Here is a 14,014-nt window from a genome sequence, read left to right as displayed (position 1 = left end):
CAATCCAGGGTGTACCCCGCCTCTCGCCCAATGACAGTTGGGCACTTCCCATAAATTATATAAAGACGTACCTCTCACTCTTCCAACTTCCAACTTCCCATTTTACATTCCTTTATTGCCTCTTTTCTTTCAATCCATTCATTCCATATCCGCCTTTCTCCTCTCTTCTCACCTATTTCCTACCCCCCTACCTCTTCAAGGATCTTCCTGGGCATCCTGGGCATGGGCCTCTCCGTCCTGTTCTGCACCACCTTCTGCAGGGTGTGCAGTCGCATAAGGGAGGAGCATATAGAGATGGAGTCGGTGAGACGCAGGGATCAGGAGGTGCAAGCTCACTCGATATATTTCATCCCCTTCCCACGGCAGGACAGCCAGGAGGTCCAGACACCACCACGATATAGCATAGCTGCAAACTTTGGGCCACCACCTTCATATACGGAGGTAAAACTAAAAACCAAACCAGGATGCATTTTCAAATTCACTGCAAAAATGTAACAATGCATAATATCGGCCTTAATGTGTATTTCCTGATATTGAAATGCAAACTTTGTGTTATATTTCTGTTTTCCAGCTGGGATTTAAGCCTGATGATCTTCCCCCTGCTTACACAGAATTTAGTGCTCCTGTGTATCCCATCGCACCTCCTCACACAGACATGGTTCAACCACAAACACAGTAACGACAATAAGCCAGGACCATCGCCCTGTGCCTGTGGTGAGGTTATGGACAGTCTTATTACAGACAGATTATTGAACTTCATGAACTCGAGTGAGCTGGCACTTTATAGCATTTGAAAGATTCTTTTTATTCTGAGCTTGTGTATTTTTTATTGTGGTGGTAAATGTAAAGATGGCACAGAGGGAATTTGAGCTGTAGAGATGGCATCAGGGTTTACAGTGCCATGAGTATACAGCATTCTCCCAGCCAATAAAACATTTAAGACTCTACATAGATTTTATTCCCTTGTATCATGATTGTTAAAATGGGATCTGCGTTGTCAACAAGGAAAATATGCTTCTGGTCCTTTCTGTTTTACACCAGCACAACATCTCAAAAGCCCCTGTAAGAGAAGAGAAGAGGGAGGATCTAGAGAGGAGAGAGAGGGGTTATCAAATGCTAAGTTACCAGCTAAGGCTAATGCTAGCTTGGTTAGCAAGGTGCATCTGCACTTCAAAATAAATGTGATATTAAGTCAAAGCTAATTCTGGCTAGGGAAAAATCAGGATTTAATCAAATTTACATTCTCAAAAAACATTTGACTCACAACAGTGACTTTTAGTACAACTGAAGGCTGGACAAGGTCTGACAGGACGCGTTTTAGCAGCTGGGGGCGGCTTTTTTGTCATTGTTTTCAATGAGAGGCTTTTTGCGCGCTGCCTTTGCTTTGCAGAGCGCCGCGCTTTTTTCCGCTCAGTGCGCCTCGCGTTTTTGAGGAAACGCTCCGAGCGCCTCGAGTTGAAAAAAACACAACTCAAAGCAGAAAAGCGCCCGACGTCATGGGCGTTTTTTCTCATTGTCCAATCGGATGAAAGGAGAGGCGAGCCTTCTGTCAGTTTACAATGTAACGGTTTGGTTAATGACAGCTAATGATTCGGTGGTTGCCTTAACAACAGTAGGGAAAAAAAAGCCGCCCCCAGCTGCTAAAACGCGCTGTCTGATCGGTTGTTTACTTCCACACATAAGGCAGTGCGGTGCGCCTCCGGTTTAACAGCCTGAAAAGCGCGTCCTGTCTGATCGGGCCCTTATGGTGGCCGTGGTAGCACCTTGTTAGTAACAAGGGAGCCAAGCCCTAAAGCATACCCATGTTGTGTATTTTACTCTAAATCTAAATTATTTTCAACAATGTAGTTTGTGCTGTATTGAAGGTGACTTGAAATTAGCAACTGAGACACTTATTAGCATACACTGAAAACTGAGGTACCTCATAATTAAGCTAGAATCACAGTCAGTCCTCTTTCTCTTTCTGCATCCATTGTAGTCGCCCTCTGCTGGCCACTAGAAAAAAAGCAGTATCAACACTTGAGGCATAGGTTTCAATTTTCAGACCTGCAGGCTACAACCACGTCTTTTATACAGGTTATGTCTTAAATTCAGGTGCATATATAAATTCAGTGATGCCACCATGTGGGCAATTATGAAGCACTCTATTTTGGCTCATGTTTAATGTCTGAACAACTTTTTCCAAATGGTATTTCTCACCAATTTACCATTTTGGCACAGTTTATCATTTTACAAAACCCAAATGATAATTGACAGGATTGAAATATCTGCCAGAATCGTTAACATAACGATCCCTGTCTATTAGTTTGTGCATTTTAATGCAGATTCTGATTTCCTGAATATCCAAAAGTTGTCTTTTACTGGAATTACAGGCTAACAGGAAGTTTGTTTAGCCTTCGGTATCTGCTCTCTGAGTTCTCTGTATAGTTTTTATTTTTGTAAGAAATAATGTGTGTGTGTGTGTGTGTGTATAATGTCATTATTATGTATAATATACTGTAAGTTATAGCCCTGAGACAAACACACAGAGTTCTTAAGGGTAGCACTTATTTTCATTGACTGGATGTTGTATTAATGTTGCATTCAAGTCAAGTGGGACCAACATTCAGAAAGACTTGACGGTCCAAAGATACAACTTGTTCTCAGGTAGTCAAACTTGACTTTGCTCTTTGTAATGTTATTGTTTTCTCTTTCTGTGTTGTCTCTTGGTGATCAGAGACAATGCCTAATTCTGATGGCCGTCAGTATTTCCCTGCAAGCTGTGAGGACTACTTTGAAGTCATGATGCATGACATACTGATAAGAAACTACTGTTTGAACAGTCTATGAAACCACGACTGGAGATTTAAGTTTAAATCTTTCATGTAATAATGACAATACTGTAGATGATAAATACATTTATATAGTAGCTGGCCTACTATCTCTGAATGGAGCGACAATTATGTCACTCTGAAGTCGACAATATTACCAACCAGTTATACCAGTTTTGCTGGTATGAATTTGATATGCAGAAAAAAACATTACCTTTATGTCTATAAATCTAATTTTATAATATATGTCTATGTAAATATAAGATGTAAATAATGATATTTTGCAAATCAAATATTTTTCTCAACAGACAATAAATAAAGCACTGAAACTAAACTCTTTTATACTGACATGAAGTTTGAAATGTATTTAAAGAGTGGAATAAAATGTGGTCTGTTGTGCAAAGAGGCAGTTTTGTTCGACTGAAGTTGAAATATCAATGACAGGATGGAAATTTCACCTGTGTGTTTTGTGGGTTTTTTACGGTCAGAAAACATCAGTGACAACTTTTTGATCACCGATGTTTTGCATCTTTCTGCTTCCACTTTTCGCTGATAGTGCAGAATGAGATTTGCTATTGGTCTTTGTTTAACGTGCAGAACAATAGTCCTCGTGTTAATCATTAGAATTGGTGTGCCATGCATCCAATCCATTATGACATTAGCTAAACCAGTAGGGCCACATCTGACATTGGGACCAGAGGCAGATACACCACCTTCCACTCTGACTTTCACAATTCTTTTTCAGCCCAGCAGAGCCCACTGTTGCATGAAAAAGTATTGCCCCATGCACATGTTAGCCAGGCACTGCTTTAAGCAACAACCTCCCCTGATGTGTGGAGTTTAATCAAGCTGCATCCTAACATCTATGTGCATTTTTCAGACAGTCATAAAACAGAAATAAAACCGGCTAATGTGTCTAAACAAACTGACTGTTGCATTCAAAGATATCATTAAAGTCAATAAATTGAAGGGACCTTTTATTTACTTTATAATAACACATATGCGGGAGTGATGATGTGTCAGTGACAGCCAGGCTACATAGTACTACTACTGTATAGTGTTGTATATGTCAACACTGACTTGCAGTTTGTACAGGCTGACATACAGCCACACATGGCCCAACATGTGTCCCCGACATTCACATGATCTGCCATCCTATAGGCCTATATGTCAGAAGGTGACTGGATTTGGTGACATCTGCTCGTCTCTGTAAGGGGAAGCTCTCTCCTCTTATAAATATCTTTACTATTGCTGAAACTGTGCAAGAGGGCACATGTTTGTGTGTGTGTGGTATGTACAGCATGTGTGTGAGAGAGTGCGTGTGTGTGTATGTGGATGTGTACATAAGTTTACATCCAAGAGTATCTTCCTTCCTGGGCTCGTTTTAGAGACACATGCAGCTGTTCCTGATTCACAACACTGTGCTCTGTGAGAGAGTAGGGCTCCGTGTGTCTCAACAACATGTTATTAAAGGTATTGTTTGCAAGTCACTTTTTTACTTCCAAAGTTTTATCGGCAAGACAAAACTAAATTACTCCAGTTTTCAGGTTAATTACATTTTTCTAGCAACTTAATGCTGATCAAATAGCAGCAGATGAAGTCATGTAAAATGCATCTTTACTGAAGGTCATTGTTTACATCAATGTTCATGAAAGTAGATTCGTATTCCTCAATGGAGCATCAGCACCTAGTGACCACTGCAATGATTTATCTGAGAGAAATGCTGTTTAGTTGCAAGAAACAAACATCATAATGCTTGCAGCTTTATCTTATATGACCTTTTCTCTCCCTCCTCTTGCTCTTTTGACACACACACACACACACACACACAAACACATGAGATTTTGTTTGTGTGGAGGAACGTTCAGCTACAAAGTGCAGGGTTAAGATTTACAATGCACTTTAAACACTAGAGGGCAGTGCAGGGGTGTCAACTGGTGTGTTTTTATTTAAGCTATTTCTAGGCAACATTTCACCATCTGCACAACAACACTGCTGCTCGTTGCTCGGTGTTTTTGCTCAAGGCATGACGGTAGATGTTGTAGGGAAGAAGGAATACTCAATTTCCCAAAATGCACTCTCTAGGAATGACAACTGTCACCTCAATAAGCACACATGCTGTCATATCCGTTGACAGTTACAATATTTCAACTATGAACACATCTATAATTCATGGGTTATTATAGGTTCCCATTTAATTGTATTGCCTGCCATCAATGGGAAATTATTTAGGAAGTTGAAGTTTCAGTAAACCTACTAATCACTGACCTTGTGGTAAACCTTTCATTCATTCAATCAATCCCAATCTCACAATCTCACAATCTTCCTGAATAAGTTGCAAGTTGCCTGTATGTTTAGATTCCTGCAGATAAAAGAGCACATACCTGAAAGTTTCCTTTACCGTAATCTTGTCTCTGTTTATCTCAATCAAAGCTTTCATCTCAAGCGCTGGAAAAAGGAGCGGACAAGTGTGATGTAAGAATGCACAGGGCGGCCATTAAGACAGCTGCATCATTGTAATGAGGCTGTCATGTGCATCAACTGTTACTCCACCTGTCTTCTTGTGTTTCAGTAAATCCACGTTACTGTGTTGTTTATTAGCATTTCAGCCAGCTTTGTTAATAGTGTACATAGTGTTAAATATGTTCTTGCACATTTTCAATCTGAAATCTCAATTTGTATGTTGTCCTTGTCAGATAAAAAAAACACCTGTAGTAGCAGCAGGATACATGAATGAAAGGGTGTGAGGCATGTTCTACACTAGGAAGTATTCTGACCAGCAGGGATGTGCACATTTTCGGAGGGCAGGGGCTAACTGACACTCATCCTACCCACAAACGTGCTGTATCCACCCCAATGTTGCCAAAACACAATTATAAATTATACTTTTCATTATTGTTTAAACACATTATTTTTTCATTCTTCTTTACTTTCTTATTTTTTAGGCCAATTTGATACTGATCGTAGTGGAGAACAATTGAAATATTCAAGATATGGAGAGAGATATGGTACATTTCTGGGCTTGAATCTACAGACTTGGTGCTGCTTTTGCACATACAGTATAATCAAAGGTATTTTGCAAGGAGTAGATGAGCAGCTTTGTCTTGAGGATGTGTTCATTTTTTTGTTGAGACTAGTTACCCTCATTGTACTGATTTAAAAAGGAAGCCTAGTACAAATTGTACCAGCCAAGAGGGCATTTGCAAAGGCTTAGGGCAAAAGGTCAGGGGCTCAAGCTCCCTTTGGGGTCTGTCTGTGCACGTGCATGCAGACCAAGAACCTCTGCTCCCCATGTGCACCATGTACTCGGTCTGACTTTAGTTTTTTCTCTTTATTTGGCTATTTTCATACATATTTCCTCCACTCATTCTTATTCTCTCTCTCTCTTCGTCCCCCTTTCTGTCTGTTGTTGTCTATGTGACACATATTGTTTACACACTTTATAGCTTTCTCTCATTTTTCTCCTCTACTTCCTTCTCTCTCCTGACCCCTCCCCCACTTCCCTCAGTCCCCTTTCAGGACCCCCTGCAGTCTGCGGCAGCATGAAACTCTCTGCCTGTAATGGCCTCCTGAACAGTTGAGTTTCTGCCCTGCAGCAGAATTTCATTCAGACTTTGCAGTGACTTGCTTCAGCTCGGTAACATAATGCATCTTGCAGCTTTAATGGTTCTAAATATGATATTTTGAACGTTAAAATAGCAGCAACAACTCTCTGCCATGGAAAGATATATTGGAGTTATGGCGTCCTGAGCGAAGAATGAAGTCACACTCCCTCTGTGTGTGATGTAATCTGAGCTTCTTCTTTTTTTCTCTTCTTTGTCTTGGTAGCAGTGGAGGGGCCCATATGCATGTGAGGCACTCTCTTAGTATGTAAAGAGACAAAGAGAGTGGCCATGCAGTGCACACAGCTTTGTGTAAGATGGCAGAGTGTAGTACGAGGCGTTCAGCTGAAGACATTTACATTTAAGTGAAACCGTCAAACCTTTACTACCGTTAGTATGTTTTCTTTGACATTACAGGAAGCTAGCATTAGTAAAATAGCTGACAGGCTAAAAATTCAGAGGGCAGTAGAATATTTGTTATTTTGCATATATTCAAATGCTTGACTTCTGGAGGGGTATTTTTATTATAAATGTAAATCAATCCATTCCTTAACTACATAGTCTTTAAATGCTGACCTTTGCATTAAAGATCATACCTCTAAGCATTGCCCAAAACAGGAATGGTTTTCCCCTTCTACACACAAACTGGTTAACTGTTTTGTCCGATCTAGAGTCTGAAGCCGTTTTCCCACTGGTCATAAAACCTGCTAACAGCCAGCTTTTTTGCTTAGTGGGAAAGGTTACAGTCAGCACTCAGACCCGGGTCAAATGACTCTGCAGTAGACCCGGGTAATTATCGCCTCGGCTCTGATAGGCATTGATGGGAATACAAAACCAGGGTTGATATGCTAATGTTATGTTGATTATGCTATGTTGATGTTCAGTCTGTTACGGTTTCAGTGGAAACAAGAAGGTTGAGGACCCAGATGCAGATATGTATTTATTTAAACAAAAAGGCAGAAGGCAAAACAAAAAGCTTACTGATTGAGAGTCCAGGTAATAAAATAATCCAAAGGGAAAAAACCAAAGCACACGGTAGCAACAAGGAAACAGGTAAATCCATCACGAGAAAGAGCAACAAAAGTCCACAGGAAACATGACAAAGACAATGAACCAGCACAGAGACAAAATAAACTTAGGAGGTGAGGCTAATCAGACACAGGTGAGACAATCAAGGGGCATGTGAAAACAATCAGGGCAGGGCACACAATTAAACAAGCGGGAAACACAGAGGCAGGAAGTGGACCAACACGAGAGACAAGGTGACAAAGTAAAACAGGAAATACAAGACAAAACCAGAACTAAACTAGCAACTCCTGACACAGTTCATATTTTAAACTTTTATAAGTGCTGTATTTGATTTATAAATGTGCAACTTTACCTGGACGTCAAATTAAAGCAGTGTGCTGGGTTTGAATAATGCATGGCCTCTGCACATGCCTTTGTGCAGATAATGACTCACATGTGGGCAGTTGAAGAGGTCACATACCCCTTTCCCACCGAAATTAGCGCATTGACGCTGTTTTTTTCAGACCCAGGAAGACCCGCTTATAGATGCTGATTGTCTCTTTTGCCATTGCCAGTGAAGTATCCTCCTGTTGGTCTCTTTTCTGCTGCGTCACCGTCTGAAGTCACAAACGCACCCGAGACAGGGTCAGTAAACAGTGAAGATGTTACGGTGGTTAGGTCTTTATTGTATCTATTACTCATTTAGTCTGTGTATCAAACTCGGCGCCGACAAATTGGGAACGATGTTCACGCCCTGCTCGGACGGAGACGGGCAGAATTTGTAGCTGAGATGACGAGGAGTCGCAGAATTACCGACGGAGCATAGCATCGTGCAGGAAAGAGATTAGCACGTCGACACGGGTGTTGGGTTTCCTTCAATGCCAATCAGAGCCGAAGTTCGTTAAAGGAATCAAGTTGTGAATAAAACTCCCAAACTGTTAAAATTAGAAATATACAGTATAAACAAAAATTCCGTTACCTTTTTCTTAAAACATTATCCTTATATCCAAGGACTCTCTTCAGATTCATGTTGCATTCTCATAGTAATTTTGAGGTAACACACCAACACAAATTATTTATATTACATGCATGCACTATATTGATGTTCAGTCCATATTCTATACTTTTATAAGTGCTGTATTTGATTTGTTAATGTGCAACTTTTTGTAATCTGGACGACAATTGAAAAAGTCTTCTGTGTTTGAATAATGCATTGTCTCTGCACGTGCCTTTGTGCAGATAATGACCCACATGTGGGCAGTTGAAGAGGTCAGTCCGTCCACTATAAGCCACAAAGAGGTCTGTTCACTAGTGCCTCAGAAATCCAGCTGACAGACAAGCAAGCGAAGTTACAGGGCTCAGAACAAACACAAAGACAGCTCAGATTAGCTAAGGCCTAAAGTTAGTTGGCTTTATTGCAGAAATGTAGCAGATTATCCGAGTCTTCTATTCAGTCTGAGTTTGGATACTGCTGGTCCGGTAGAGACATGTGGGATCCTGGAATAGATTTAGACTAAGAACGCCCCCTGAGGGCTGCTGAGACAGAGAGCAGCACAGATAATATTAAAAGGAACGGACGGGATGTTTTTATGTCTGTGCATGTGAGCGTGTCCGTCAAATAAAAGAGCGTCAGAGCAAGAGAGCGGCCGGAGGTATGCAGAGAATGTGTGTCGGCCTGTGTTTGTGTAAGTGTGCTCCATGTTGAATGATAAATCTGCACAGTTGCTTCTATTAGCAGGGTGACCAATCTCTCTCCGCACACCTTCCTCCCATTCTCCTTATGTTGTGCTCTGCCACACGAGTACACACTGAAGAAGTCCCGGCACAACACTGTCTGATGACGTTCCCTCTTAGTCTTCCCCCACACTGTTATCTTTGTCTGGCCTTTGTCAACATCACCAGTTGGGCTGTGGGTATTTATGAACACACTCTCAGATATAAATGCATCTGTGGTTTGTAAGTGTGTATCTTTGGCCAAACCAAAAATGTGTCTCAGTAAAAATCCTCCCCCGGCTTTTAGAAGAGTTATTTTGGATCTATTTCTTGTGTGAACGACCACAAATGCTGTTAAGGTATCTTATACTCAGGGCTGTGTGCAGACATTTTTGGGGGCAGGGGCTCAAGCAAAAAAAAGGGCACTTGCCCCACCAACATGCACTAAATCCCACCGCCGCCATCCATAATCACAAGCCCTTTTTACACTGCCAGTTCAAGGTGGGATTATTATGCCTCTGTTACGTTCCGTCTTCTATGCAAAACGCACAGGGCGTAATGGTGTTTAGACCTGATGCACGCTTTGCGTTGTCCTATGTAAAAAGGTCAATGGCTGAATGACCGTGGAGCGTCGTTACGGCACTGAGGCGGAACCGTAGTGTAAAAAGGGCTACACATTATGTTGATAACATGGGAACTGTTTATGTTCCACTGAACCACATTATTCCACAGATTTGACATGTTTTCATGAAAGTGTTGCAGTCAGTGATCAGTTGTTTAGACTTATTCAGTCTCATCAGATCAGTGGTTTCTTTGAGAAAGACAGTTAGGAAGGATGCAATTGAACGGCATTCAAACAGATCATACCTTTCCAGTATGTACACTTCCTAAACGTGACACGCTTCGTGCTCTTCAGATTGTTTCACCCTGTCTACAACAGAAATGAAGAAAAAACAAAAAAGCTGTCGTGTTAAACTCAAAAACTCTATAAAGATTATTGGTGCAGACCCAAAAGTAATACTAAGTAGGTAAGGACAAAGATGTCACCTCTCGCAATAAAGTCTGTAACTTTTAATGCAAAAAATAACAAGCAGCAGCTGAATGATTGAACGCGTTTCAGCCCAAGGCTTTCGTCAGCGTTTCAGAAACAAATGTGGGTGTGACACCTTCTTAAATAATCAACGCCAGATGGCTTCTCAAACAATACTTAGACAACTGAAATTCACACACACATCACAAACAATAACACACTTTTAAACATCACGTTTTTTAAATGTGGCTATAAAGAGAGGGGGTGACTAACCATCGAAACCATTCAAAATGTGACCTGCTTCAGAAATTAATTGCATATTTGTAAGTTGCCCTGCATGACGGAGAAAACGTGTTAATGAAAATTAGACTAGCTTGATTGCTATCGAGTGCTTAATCATTTATTTTTAGATGGATAACATAAAAGTAAGTGTTGTTTTGGTTGATTTCATGATTTAAACAGTGCCTACCTTAATGATGTCATTCACTGTAACTGAACTGGGGCTGGAGGTATGTGTGCTTTTCAAGTCAAGACACGTTGGAAAGTGAATTGATTGATTGAGACAAAATCATTACGGACAGGGAGAGGTGGAGTACTTCCTAAATTGATAAGGCATATTTTTCATGGGTTCCACTTTACATTTCCATCTTTATATTTGATAGAATAAAAAAAAAGAAATTCATTAAAGGTACTTTTCAACTCTGGGGGCACAAGGGCAGGGGCTCAAGCCCCCCTTAAGTCCTATCTGTGCACATGCCTGCTTATACTGTTTGTGTCTTTAAAAACATCATTAATCTCCAGTGCAGCCGTCATGAATAGAAAATAAGCATTAGAGAGCAAAACTGTTTATGTACCAGGGTGTATAGACATGTTTAATTCTGCTGTAAAGTTTTGATGTGGGGCCTCATGAGGATTGACTCGCTTTTGGAGCCAGCCTCAAGTGGCCACTCCTCTGAGGCTTTGCTCCATTTTTCAACCCCAAAGTTTGTTTGTTCAGAGAAGAAAAACCTGATTGTAAAACATGCACCCCCCCCCTTTCTTACCCTCACAAATGTTGTTTGTCTTTGCTTTGCTGATAACAGGCTCTAGAAATACTTTTTAAGAAAACACAACGTTGAGATTTGAAAGGATTATTCTAAGATATATCCAAACAGACTTTAGAGCAGGGACAGGCTTTTAATCAAAATGACATCAAAATGTCGACGACTCCAATGTGACATTTCCGAGTGGCAACTTTAGGACCTTACAGCGTGTTTGTGCAAATCATCAACTGGGTGGGCCTCTGCTGGAGGTATTCAAGAGTGTCAAAGGTCACGAGAAGAGATGGGGGATGGTGGCTCAACAGGAGAAAAGTGAGGGGTCGGAGGTCAGTGGATATCATCTTTCATCTGAAACCTTATTGCCCAGTATGCTTACAAGGAATTTGTCTCAGTACTTTTTGTTTATAACAGTCACAACTTTCATGGTAAGAGAAAAAGAACAAATCAAGCACTCATAAAAAGAGGTTAAATATCTTTCTTAGAATGAAAACGGTGTTTAAACGAAGAGGACGGAATGTGCAAAATGTTAGCTAAAGATTACGTTATTTCTCACTCCGTTAAAAATATGTGCAATGTGTGTTAACTTGAGTTCAGCAAGTTAAATCTGGAGACTTAGGGGGGTCCTGGGCCTTGCTTCTAACTGGTTCAACTGGTTTCGTGGTCTTGATTGACTGCAGCATGTTGCAAGAAGAGGGTGTTTCAAAAGTTCAGAGGGTCCACATTAGAGGTCGGTCATAATCCGTCCTGCTCGCAAACAAAGTAGTGAGGTTGATATCTCTTCTTCCTCCTAAGGTACTTTCTGTTTCCTGTTTGGAAAAGTTTGCTCACCGGCTTTTTTAATGTTATATTTACTTAGCCTCAGAGTGCTGCTCTGAGGCTAAGTTAAGTAAGCAGTCATGTCTGGTCTTTGACAAATAAATAACCACACAGTTTACCATGAAAGGAAACCAAATGCAATAGCATAATAAAAATCTACATCAGTGCAGAGTTTGAACACATAGAAGCCTCTTTTTATACAAATACAAACAGTGCTTTAAATCAGTACTTTTGACCATTTGAAGTGATGTACAGTTAATTTAATGAAAAGAATTATTTCAAGTCCCAGTAAGTCCCCAAACGTAGGCAATGTTTGTTGGTCTTTGTGTTTGTGTGTGTGTGCGTGCATTGCAGGACAAGGGGTGGTAACTATGGAGCTGACCTGGGGAGGGGTGCTTGTTGACGAACAGCATTCCAGTGTGTGTCCGTTGTGTGCTAAATTTGTGTGCATGTGTGTGTTAGCCCAGTTCAGCGCAGGTAAACATCATACGTCTATTTAAAGACGATCATTCTCTTCCTAAGCAGCTGATGTGTGTTAAAGTGCTCGTTGTGTTCGGTATACTCTCTGATAGAGGCTGCACTTCTATTCTGCCCGGATACAATCAGCTGACACTCATTTAGAGGAGTTTTTTTTCTCCTGTGGTTTTATAAAATCATCTGTTGTCTATCTGCGAGGTCTTTAAAAATCCATTCCAACTATTGTGTTATAGTTTCAGTGATTCAGTGTCCGAGGGCATTTTTCACACTCACAAGTGAACAGGCTGCGTTGAGCAGCATTTCACACCAACCAGATACCTCTCTCTCACATCTGTTGGGCTGCAGGCACATTCTGTTTGTTTCTCAAAACCTTTCTCCAGGACCGGACTGTCCACACTGTAGCAGGATGAGTTGAGACTTGCAGAATATTAGTGTGGTAAACAACATAAATATGTCTGCTGGCTTGCTGTAACTTGCTGCTTTTTATTTAAGTGAAAACAAAACAACAAGATGCATGCTGGAGAGATGGAGGGGGTTTGTTCATTCCTTTGCTTACGTCAACATCCTGAAGATTAGATTGGGTTCATGAATGTTTTTTAATACAACAACACTCTTGTAAAGGCCTCAGTGCCAATCTCTAATCAGCATCTATGCATATACCCGATGGCTATACCTTCAGGAGCAATTTGGGCTTCAGTGTCTTGCCCAAGGACCCTTCAACATGTGACTGTAGCGGGGGATCAAACCCCCAACCTTCTGATTGAGAGACGACCGACTCTACCTCTTCCACCTCCAGGGATCAGAAAGCCATTCTTAAGATGTGTTTGAATCAGTAGCCCTGTTACAGCTAGGGTAAGTTATATTAGAAGATTTTGGTTACATGTATGTAGAAAGAAAGAGCAGGTACATTGCACGTCCCATGTACAGAGGCTCAGTCCTCGACGCGGCGGCCCCAGCTTCAACTCCCACCCTCTGCCATTTGCGGCATGTCATCCCTCTCTCTTCCCCTGTTTCTGACACTTTCCACGATCCTCTCTGTTAATAAAGTCATAAAAGGCCCAAAAAAAACAGGAAAACAAAACTGTAATCGCAGCTGTCACAGGCCTGTAAAGAGCCCCTCCAATCATTTCATTTGAGCTGGATACTTTCAATATGTAGCTCACTGCCCCCGGCTTTAACCCTTGAGCTATACGACCTGACTAACCTGCCTGACTGACACTGCTCAGCAGCGGAAAATTCTTGTGCGACACAACAACACTTTTGCTCGAGGTATAGAGAGATTGTTAAACCAACTCTTGCAGGCAAATTCTGTAAGTTTCACATCAGTGAAAGGAACTCTTAATGATAGTGGTCAGACAAATAGGGGAGGGGGAACGGTGGGATGATTTGTTTGTCCTCTTCTTTGACCTTTAAGTCTTCCAGCCAGGTAATGGTTAACCAACATGACCCCTCGTGAGAACAAGGTTTTGAGCACAATAACACAGTGCTGAAAGTTTCAAGGATGTGTGACCAGCAGAG

The sequence above is a fragment of the Semicossyphus pulcher genome, unplaced genomic scaffold, assembly GCF_022749685.1.
Source record: "Semicossyphus pulcher isolate SPU_LCO1_2020_fin unplaced genomic scaffold, fSemPul1.0.p SCAF_6, whole genome shotgun sequence".
Lineage (NCBI taxonomy): Eukaryota > Metazoa > Chordata > Actinopteri > Labriformes > Labridae > Semicossyphus > Semicossyphus pulcher.
The sequence above is the reverse complement of the archived record's forward strand: the minus strand, read 5'-3'. Positions refer to the sequence as shown.